General features: G+C 54.2%; 1 long non-coding RNA gene across 1 annotated transcript; it reads left to right on the plus strand.

Annotated features, from left to right (window-relative positions):
- Positions 1 to 2,433: 2,433 nt before the first annotated feature.
- On the plus strand, positions 2,434 to 9,566 carry LOC102261531. Its single transcript, XR_314313.2, has 4 exons — positions 2,434 to 2,596; positions 7,349 to 7,398; positions 7,892 to 8,029; positions 8,919 to 9,566. It is a non-coding gene; the product is annotated as an uncharacterized LOC102261531 (long non-coding RNA).
- The last annotated feature ends 1,192 nt before the right edge of the window (positions 9,567 to 10,758 follow it).

The raw sequence follows: 10,758 nt of genomic DNA on the forward strand, positions 1-10,758 counted from the left end.
CATCCATTTTCTTTATACCGTTTTCTGCCTCCCAGGTTGGCCTTTCCTAGACGGATTTTGATTATTTTCTCTACCTTTATCATCAGAGAGAGGGGGAAAGGGGCATCCTGAGCAGGGCAGACCAGGGAGGGTGGGAGTGGCCAGGTGAAGCTGCAGGGAGGAGGTGGAACTTGGCTTGAGTGCTCAGAGGTCACGTTCTGCTTAAAAAGATCTTTCTGGACTCCCCTGACTTGGCACCTCTCTCTCCAAAGTTCATGTCTGCCCCTGGGCTCGTGCTGGGTTTTGGATGTGCTTCTGGTACCTCCGCTGCCCCACGCTGGCCTCCCTTTCCCACCGGGCAGCGTTGCACTTGCTCATGGGGACCTGGGAAGGCTGATGGGCGAGCAGGTCAGAAAGCCAGACAGGACAGGGAGTTCTCCCTAAAGGTCCTCTGAGGGCGAGGCTGCATCTGGCTGTCAGGTGCATGGAGGGGTCCCAGAGAATCCACAGCCTTCCCTCCCGGGCCCGGGGACTTCAGGTCCACCTCGAAGGCCCTGGAGTTCTCATGAGCACAGAGCCCAGGGCAGCCGGGCAGCCTGGGTGGGGAGCGGCTCTGTGGGTGGCCAGCATTGAGTGGCCTCCCCAGATCTGTGGACTTGGGGCCGCCCGAGCCCGCGTTGTGAGCCTGCGGAGGGCAGGGAGGAGAGACAAAAGAGGCCAGTGGGACGCGTGGTGCCTGGCTGCTCCCCGGCCACCCAGGAGACACCCTGGGGCTGTCCACCAGGCGGCCCGGGCAGAGCGGGTGCAGGCCTCCCCTGTGCCACCTCTGTCACAGTTCTCTAACTCTAGCCTCTTCGTTTGTCAAGGGCCCTGCTAACCCCTCCCTCTCGGGACCCAGCGGGCCAGGCGAGGTAATGCCCACGCGGTCACCAGGCCCCGCGCACCAACCACCCCGGGGAGAACAGGACGGTGGGCGTCCTGCTGTGACTGGTTGCCACCCCCTCGCTGCAGCACCAGCTCTCACATGAGCCAGGCGCAGAGCATAGCAGCACCCCGAAAATGACAGGAGTTCTAACCATGACTTGCGTTTTTTAGAATTCTGTTTTTCTCTTGACCCAATTTAAAAAAAAAAATTGAGGCTTGTTGCTCCTTTTCCTCTTGGGCCCAGGGGTGTGCTAGTTTGTCCGGCTGGGGGTGGGTTGTGTCCATCAGAAAGTGTGCAGGAGGGACCCTCGGAGCAGTCCTGAGAGGCAGTGCTAGGCCAAGGTCAGGGCGAAAGGCAGCCCCGGGCCCTGAGAGAAGGAGGCTGGTGCAGGGAGGGAGGGAGGCAGCAGATCTGCACAGACAGCCTCTCTCCCCCACGCAGCTTCTGCGCCTTCCTCACCAACACCAGCTATCCTGGAACCACCTGAGATGCTCTGAGAAACTGTCCATGTTGTTCTTTTCAACCTAACCTTCCAAGTGGAGGAGGCCTGGGGATTATCACAGCGCTCATCTAACGGATTCTGCAGAGGCCATGCCAGCAGCCCCCCTCCCCCGCAGGCTCTCCCCAGGAAAAGCCTCCCGGGTCTTTCTGTCCCCAGCAACCACAGGGATGTAGTTTCGTGATCTACTGTTCCAAACGCGTTTCCCAGGCGTTACGTTGTTTAGCACCAGCCCTGCCCTCACCACAATCCCCCAGCTCCTTCGCAGCCCCAGGGACTAACGGAGCCATAGCACTGGGTGTGGTGGGCACGGACAAGCCACAGGAGTAGGCACCTCGGGCCTCAGCATGAACCACAGACGCGTGTGCACAGGCTGCCCGGTCACTCTTGCTGACACCTTGCACCCGCGCCGCAGTTCGGCTTTAAAAAGCCGCTCTCACTTCCTCTCTGGCGGGGTGCTGGGCCCAGGCTGCCTCTTCCTGCAGCAGGTGATAACGGGGGACAGGATCCAGGCGCAGATGTGCAGGAGGGAGGAAACTGCAGGGTCCCCCATGCACTAGGGGAGACCCAGACTTCGCCCCTTCTTACAGCTCCTCTTCTTCCCAGAGGCCGCTTCCCCCTGGTGTCTACCAGGTTGCTGACTGGGGCCTGCTCTTATCCTAACGACCAGCCATTCCACAGATGAGGACACTGACGCTCGGAGTGGTTTTCTAGCCCCAGCCACACGCCTCTTAAGGGGCACGGCTGGGGCTTGAGCCTGGAGCTGTCCAGGTTCCAGAGCTTGCATTGCCCCGTTCAGTGACAATGCATCCCTTCCGTGGGCACAGGGCGGCCTGAGCCTCTATGGCGAGCAGGAACCTGAAGAGAGGCATTGTTCCTATTGTTCAAACCAGCCCGGCAGTTCAGCCCCAACAGGCTAAGTACATCCCAGTAACTGTTGGCTGAGCCAGCACTGTGGCGGTGATGTCACGGGCGCCAAGCAACATTCCCTGTTCTGTTTACACCCGAGTACAAATTGGATCCAGAGCCCCCAAGTCCTACAGAGGTAGGTAAGCCTTGCTAGTGCCAGGTTATAAATTGCATGCAGCCACAAAACGACTGAAAGGATTTTTGACTTTCAAAATATGATCCAGAGTCTCCAATAGATGCTGGATGTGGCTGGAGATGTGAAGAGGCGCTTCCTGGCCATCGAGGTAGGGCAGACAAGGTAGCATCTATAGTCTGAACAAACCGAATGCAGGAATGTGTGTGTGTGTGTGTGTGTGTGTGTGTATACTGTGGGAAGGCCCGGGAAGGCTGAGTAACTGGGAGGGTCTCTAGATGTCCCTCCCTAACTTCAACTGTTCCAATTCCGCTTTAATTTACTATGTGCATATTGGAGGCCTTCTGCTAAAAGCAGCTTGAAACCCACTGCTGGGAGGGCATGGTGAGTTAAGGAGGAACTGTGAGCAGAAAGGTGAGGTAAGATCTGCATTTTAGGCATCTGGCTGTGCTTGCAGGGCAGAGCCTGGCTTGGAGGGAAGCGAGGGTGGGGGTGCTCAGTCAGGTGGCAGGTGACTGCAGCATTGCTGGCAGCCAGAATGAAGGCGAAGGCGGTGGAGAGAGGCGCAGAGTAGAAATGTACTTTGGAGGTAAAATCAAGGGCTCAGTGGCTCCTGGCATATGAAGATCAGGAAAGGAGGTTCTTCTGTAATTCCTGCTTCCAGTCTGGAGGGCAGTGGTGGGTGTTGTGGAGCTGGAGCACACAGCGGGGGGCAGTGTCTAAGGAAGGTGGATGCACCTGGTAGGGCAGCTCCGTGGAACATTCCAAGCACAGACGGTGAACTGGTAGCTGCCTTTTCGAACCCGGTGGAGAGCTCGGGGCTCTAGATATAAACTTGGTTTTCAACATAGAAATGTCATGTAAAGTTACATGAAGGGATGAGGTAACCAAGGGCAAGTATAGTTAGAAAAGGGCCCAGGAGTGTACATGGGAAAGCCAACATTAAGAGGGGGCAGAGATGCCCGGCTGGCGTGGCTCAGTGGTTGAGTGTCAACCCATGAACCAAGAGGTCCCCGGTTCGATTCCCAGTCAGGGCACATGCCCAGGTTGCAGGCTCAATCCCCAATAGGGGGCATGCAGGAGGCCGCTGATAGATGTTTCTGTCTCTCTCCTTCTCCCTTCCTCTCTCTCTAAAAATCAATAAAAACTTTTTTTAAAAAAGAGGGAGCAGAGAAATTAGAGCCAGGAAAAGAAACAGGACAGAGGCCATGTGTTGGTGGGCAGCTGGACTTGCGAGTCTGAAGTCGAGAGAAAGTACGAGGTTCAAATTTGTGAGTCATCAGCACCTTGGATGTCATCAGCATGATGGGAGAGGATGGGAGTGAGAAGAGTGAGCCTTGTGGGGAGAAAGGGAGGTGGTGAAGGATCAGCGGAGCAGTATGACACTGAGGACAGCGTAGGTTCAGGAGCTGGGTCAGTCATGGTACTTCTGGCTGCAGGTCATAGCATAACTGACTAAAATTGGCTTGGAGTTGGAATGATCTCACAAAAGGTCCAGAGGTAGGCAATTCCAGGGTTGGTTCAATGGCTGGAGCTGAGGGCGAGAATGCCGCTTTGGAGCTGGGCACCTGTACCAGCCCTGCCTTTGGGTGTCGCTCCAGCCCCCAGGCACGCAGGCCTGTTTGAGGTCATGCAGCAGCAGCGGAGTGCATTTCTCTGATGACTTGCTTCTCCTCTGCACACAGAAGTGTCTGCCTGGCGGAGGTAGGAGAGGTGTTTAGGAGGCTGGGGCTGGCTCTAACAAGGGTTCATCTCCCCGGGGGGGCGGGCGGCTGATGAAGATTGAGTCCCAGGCTCAGAATTCTGGCCCCGGGACCTCACAGCAGAAGGCAGAGCCCAATCAGGAAAGCCATTGCTGCAAGTAGGGCACTGGCCTGGGCTTTGTCGTCGCCCACTGAAGACATCCGCTGCTCCCGGCGCTTTGTGCTGGCTCCTGGCTGCGGCTCCATCAAGGCGACAGCCTCCGTCTGATCTCCTCCTTTGCAGGAGCTCGGGGAGAACAAGGCGGCAGCCTCATTTGTCTGTCTGAGATGGAGGCTCTCAGAGCCAGGCAGCTTGGAAAAATGAGGTGACAAAAGAGGCTGGCCAGCAATTAGGTAATGCCCACCTGCCTGCAGGGCAGCCCCACATGGAACCTATCCCGAGTTCACTGGGGCGTCCAGGGGAGAGCAGACGCGTGGATTCTGTAAATGGAGGTGCACAGCCACGCATCAGAGGAACGACCAGGGTCTGTTGGGAAGGAGGGACCCTGTTACATAGCCCATGACCTAACGTTGCTGAGCCTCACCTATACAGTGGGGAGGAGAATGGCTCTATCAGCAATGCCTGGCTCCTTCCTTGTCTAGTGTGACTTCAGGCCAGCAGCTTGCTCGGAGGAGCTAACGCCAGGCAAACAGCCCCCAGGCGCAGGCTGGGTGTGAGGACCTGCCATGGCCCTCCTCCTCCCTCTTCCTCCGCAGGTCCTGGGAGCCAGAGGCCGCGCTCAGAGCTGTGTGGAGCCCCCTCCTTGGCTATAGGACCCTCTGGAGATGGCAATGGCTCCTCCCACACGACTGCCAATTCTTCCCCTTGCTTTCCTCCCAGCTTCTCTGTCTTGGACAAACAACATCCTTTGCTTATTCACTTCTCTGCATTTTCTCCCAGGCTAGTCCTCTTATTAAAATAAAAAATCTCCACTCAAGGCCCAGTTCTTCCTTCCTGCAAATTTCACTGCAACACGCTCACCCTCGGGAGAGCCTTGGGCCCAATAAAGCCCCAGGGCCTCTCCTCCAAAGAGCTGGATCTCTCTCTACAGCCAGGTACTTTTTTGGGTGTTTGTTTGCCTTTTTTTTTTTAAAGTATATGGGAGCCTGTGTTTCTATGTGGGGTATGGGGAAGCCCAGAAGTACTTTGGTCCTGTGTTCAAGTTGTGACTTCACAAAGTACTAGCTGTGTGACTGTGGGCAAATCACTTAACCTTTCTGAACCTCAATTCCCTCATCAAATAATTGTTTATATAAATGTTTCTCCCATGTGTTGTCTCAGCAGCTTCTCAGAACAGCCTTACAAGGAATGGTTAGAAAGTCTATATGACAGATGAAGAAACAAAGGCTTTGACAAGTTCCCTTAACAGTGTCTCTGAGACACATAGCTGGTGACAGAACCTTGACTTGACTCTCAATTCCCTACTCTTCCTACAGGATCAGGGGTGGTGAGGATATCTTTCCGGCTACTTCTCAGAGCTGTTGTGAAGGTCAAAGGACTTCACCCATTTGTTTATTTCACAGACATTTGTTGAGGGCCATGGAGTGCCAGCCTTGGTTTTTCTGGAATGAAGGGTTCTATAAGCTGTAAGGAGCTGGGCAGATGCAAACAAGAGTGGGGTCCAGGGTGTGGTCCCACCCCCCTAGGGGAGTCTGCCCAGCCGCCTTGCAGAAGAGCTTAGCACTTAGCAGAACACCTGGCCCAGCCCACCCCCTAGTCCTCGAGGAGCCATTCCCTTCCCTCTCTGGACATCCCTTCCTAGGCCCTCTCACAGTCAGCCTCACCACATGCTGTCTGGGCGGTACCATCCACACCATTTTACAGAGAGAGGAATGCAGGTCCCCAAGGGCAGTGGGGCTCAGTCCTTGGCTGCATGTTAGAATTACTGGGAATCTTTAAGAGCCCAATGCCCAGGCCAAATCCCAGACCATGAAATGAGGAACTGAGGCTGGGCCCGGGCAGCAGTGTTCATGCTAACGCTGCTGGCCAAGGGCAAGTGCAGCCGGGAGGAGAGCCGCTGTCTTGGTGGCCGGCGCCCGCCGTGGATGCTGATGCCCAGGAGTTGTCCAGGTCCTTGGTTCTCATTTGAGTTGGACGGGGGCTCCCTCCCGGCCACCCCTGGCCCTTTCGAGCTGGGTGCCCTTGGGTGTGGTAGGAGTTGCGGTGGCCTGTGGGTCAAGTGACTGGCACCTGTCAGAGACTTCATGGTTACTCCCTTTCTTTTTCCCTGGCTGCTGCCCAAATTTGGGTCCGTTTTCTCTTTCTTCACATCTCCTCCAGGGGAAGTGAAACTCAGATCAGTTCCCCCTCTCCCTGGCAGCACTTCCCAGAGGCTGGAGGACCGTGGGAATCAGAGGGAGAAGCTTTGAGGGGCAGCTGGGTCTGGCACTGGTGGTTCCTTCTCCTCGTTTGGCCAAATCTGGGGATGGAGATTAAGCACAAAGAAACAGTCTGCTCTGGGCTGCGCGTGTCCCCCCAGCTCCTGAGGGCTGGGGCTTCCTTAAAGGGGACAATGGTCATCCTTCTCTGTCTGTGGAGGGAGGTATGAGAGGCAAGGATTAAGGGCTCCCTGGAGGGCCAGCTGGCCAGCAGGCAGCCAGAAACATCAGCTTCCCCAGGTATTTGTGGGCCAAAGGCAGTTACTGAGGGTGGAGCCCAGCATGGTGCCTGGAGCGCTAGGAGCTCCATCAACCCCTGCCTTCTGCCTTGAAATAGTATGCCTTGTGCTTTTCTTCTGTTCCTCCTGCCCCCAACCCAGCTCTTCCTGCAGGACTTCTCCCCAAATCTGTTAGAAGCATCCGTGCTGCCTCAGGAAGTCCAGGGTTTGTTTGTTTAATATATTTTTATTGATTTCAGAGAGGAAGGGAGAGGGAGAGACAGAAACATCAATGATGAGAGAATCATTGACCAGCTGCCTCCTGGTGCCCCCCACTGGGGATCCAGTGTGCAACCCGGGCATGTGCCCTTGACTGGAATCGAACCCGTGACCCTTCAGTCCGAAGGCCGATGCTCTATCCACTGAGCCAAACCAGCTAGGGCAAGTCCAGGGTTTTAAAATGTTCAAAACAGGCCTTTAAGAATTCTCTTAGTGAGTTCAGGCTGCCATAACAAAATAGCTCAGACTGCGTGGCTTAAACAACAGGAATTTATTTTCTTACAGTTCTGGGGGCAGGAAGCCCAATATCAAGATGCCAGCAGGATTGGTGTCTGGTGAGAACCCTCTTCCTGGCTTGCAGATGGCCACATTCTTGCTGTGTCCTCACAGGGGGAAGGGAGGGAGGGAGGGTGGGCAGGCACTCTGTGGTCTCTTATAAGGACACTAATCCCATCTAACCCTAAATACACCTCCAAATAAAATCGCATCATGGTTTAGAGCAGTGGTTCTCAACCTGTGGGTTGCGACCCCTTTGGCGGTCGAACGACCCTTTCACAGGGGTCGCCTAAGACCATCCTGCATATCAGATATTTACATTACGATTCATAACAGTAGCAACATGACAGTTATGAAGTAGCAACGAAAATAATTTTATGGTTGGGTCACAGCATGAGGAACTGTATTTAAAGGGCCAGAAGGTTGAGAACCACTGGTTTAGAGCGTCAAGGTGTGAATTTTGAGGGACCCAATTCAGTCCATAGCATTCCATCCTGCCCCCCAAATTCATGTCCTTCTCCCATGCAAAACATATTCATTCCATCCCAACAGCCTTAACTCATTCCAGCATCAGCTCCAAAGTCTACAGTCCAGCCTCATCTAAACATCATCTAACTCGGGGATGGTGAAACTGGAGCTATAACTCCTCCTGAGGCAAATTCCTGTCCTGCTGTGAACCTGTGGAACCAGGTAAGCACATGCTTCCAAAACACATGGTGGGACAGGCACAGGGCAGGCATTTCTGGTCCAAAGGGAGAAACGGGAAAGAAGGAAGGGGTGATGGGTCCGAAGAAAGTCCAAAAGTTAGCAAGGCAAATCCCACCAGGTCACCAGGCTCAGACTAATCCTCTTCAGTTCAGTGCTCTGCCTTCCAGACCCACGGGGGCAGTGTCCCACCTCTGCAGCTCTTCCAAGGGGGGGGGGGGGGCTCTCTCAAGGCTACCGAGGGGGTGGCCTGATCATCTCTGAACAGCCTTCAGGGTCCTTCTTCCCTTTCCTTGAAGAACAGTGTTCATTTCCAAAGGAATGGCTCTTTGGGCTGGCCCTGTAGCGCCTCAGAAGTCCAACAGGCTTCCTTCATTCTGTCCTCTCTCTCTGTCTCCTTCAGTTCCTCCTGGCAGCACCTTTGCTGGTATGATCCCATCTCTATTCCTGGCTTCCACTGAGAGGACTGATTGGATCTCTGTCACACCCAAGATCTCTGTATGAAATGGGTGTTCAGTCACGCCCTTATGTTCTATCAGAACAAGCTTTCTCTTTTTTTATTTTTTGCAATATGGCAGACTTCCCCAAGTTCTGGTTCCTTTTTGCTTAACAGGTCTTTCTTCCACTCATCTCTTCCTTTTGCATTTCACTCTAAGGATTCAGGAGAAACCAGGCTGCTCCTTTAATACTTTGCTTAGAAATCTCCTCAGCTAAATATCCAATTTCATGGCTCAAAAACTGTACCTTCCACAAAATACTAGAACACAGTTCAGCTACGTTCTTTGCTATTTTCCACAAGGATCGCCTTTTCTGTAGTTTCCAATAACATGCTTGGCATTTACATCTGAATCCCCTTTAACACCTGTATTTCTAGCATGCACCGAACCTCAGTGTAAGAAGAGCGGCCCACATGCCGGGACAGTGCCAAGCTGCCATGCGGGAGGCCGGTCAGCACCTGGAAGCTGTGCCTGCAAACCATTCTCCCTGCATTCGGGCGGCACTGGGCGGGGAGCCACATCAGGGTGCGTCCCTCACTCCGGATGGGCCTCTGCTGAAGGCTGCCCGCAGGTCACCAGGGGATCAGATGCGTGTTTGTACTCAGTTTTCCAAAGCCCCTCTAACCGGTCCCATATAAACACCAGTTTTCAAAGGCTCAGAAGAGCCAGAACGTCTCCAATGGAAGGGAGCCTTTGCTCCCAGAGGCGGGCTGATGGGGGGAAAGAATCCCACCATCCCAGCATTGGTGGGTCAGGAGAGTAGAGAGCCCCTCTCCATCTTATGGGATGCATGTGACTGGCAGCACAGGGAGGAAGTTTGGTACCCAGGCCTGGCAGACTGCAGTGTTTAAGTTCTGGCTTTGCCTCTTCCTAGCAGAGTGATCCTGGGTTAAGTTTCTCAATATCTGTTTCAGTTGTCTCCCCTGAGAGATGGGAGATGAAAATAATTCCCATCTCATGGGGTGACGGTAAGAATTAAATGAATTGATTCAAGTAAAATGTTTATACTAGTTCCTGGCACACAGTAACTCCTCAAAAAAAGAAAAAAGGTTAGCCATTAGGGTGCACTCATGAGAACGTGCCTGGCTAGTATCTGACAGCCAATCAGGAGTGAGGAGGCAATGAAGAGGCGTGGTCAAGAGCAGGGGCTGCTGGGGGAACAGGTGTGGCTTGAGATGGGGTGGCCTTGGTACTTAGTCTCTCTGAGCCTCAGTTTCCTCATTTGTAAAGTGGGAATAACACAAGCAAATCCCTTCTTCTAATATCTGGTGGTAGGAGGTATAAAATAAATCGTTACAACTACATTTTTAGATGAGAAAACTGAGGCCCAAAGACCTTAGAAACCTTCCTTAGGTTACCAGCTAGTACGTGTGAAAGCTGAGATTTGAGTCAAGCCCATTTGCCTTCAGAGTCATGGGTCCACACTTCAAACAAATTGTTGAAAATATAATGTATTCATCCTTTTTATTTTTCCATTCGGGGCTATGAACACGATTAAGATGACATTTGCCAAGCAAGGGGGGGAAATTGCTCCTAAACCTAATCTTCAGTGAATTTCTTTCTCTATCCTCCTTTGATTAACTAGCAACCTGGAACTCCTGCCTGAAGTCGTGGCCCGCGCTCATACATCACACAGGCTCGGGGGCCTAGGGTCCCTGGACGGACAGCCACCTCTGCCAACTGCTCTTTGCGGCTCCGAGGGCAACCCCAACTTATGTTCACTGAGCAGCACCCACTATGGCTCACACGCATGTTCACGGGAACCTCTACAAAAGCAGTGACTCTCCAAGGGAAAGTCTACCAAACCACCTGCTTACAAAACACGTGGGGCACTTGCTAACAGGCAGATCCCACAGCTCTACCTCCCATCCCCTGCGCACAGGCCTCCCCAGGACCCCCGGCCAGCACACTCAGGCCACACCCCACTCCCCAGGCCCGCGTGGGCCGTGGAGCAGCCGGGGATGGCCCTCCCTGGACCACCGCTACCCATCTGCCGCGGATCATGAGCCCCTGGAAGGTGGCCTCCTCGGGGACAGCGGCTGCTGGGGCGGAGGGCGCTAGGGGTGACCTTGGCGATGTACTGCACGGGGTGAGTAACAGGCTTTGTACCAGAGGAGCCCCGCTTCCTGGCCTCGGTCCCTGCAATCCCATTACAAAGGGCGGCTTCGGGAAGGGGGGCGCATTCTTCCGGATGGGGTGGGGGGGAGGCGGGGGCAC

The sequence above is a fragment of the Myotis brandtii genome, unplaced genomic scaffold, assembly GCF_000412655.1.
Source record: "Myotis brandtii unplaced genomic scaffold, ASM41265v1 scaffold59, whole genome shotgun sequence".
In the NCBI taxonomy this organism is placed as follows: domain Eukaryota; kingdom Metazoa; phylum Chordata; class Mammalia; order Chiroptera; family Vespertilionidae; genus Myotis; species Myotis brandtii.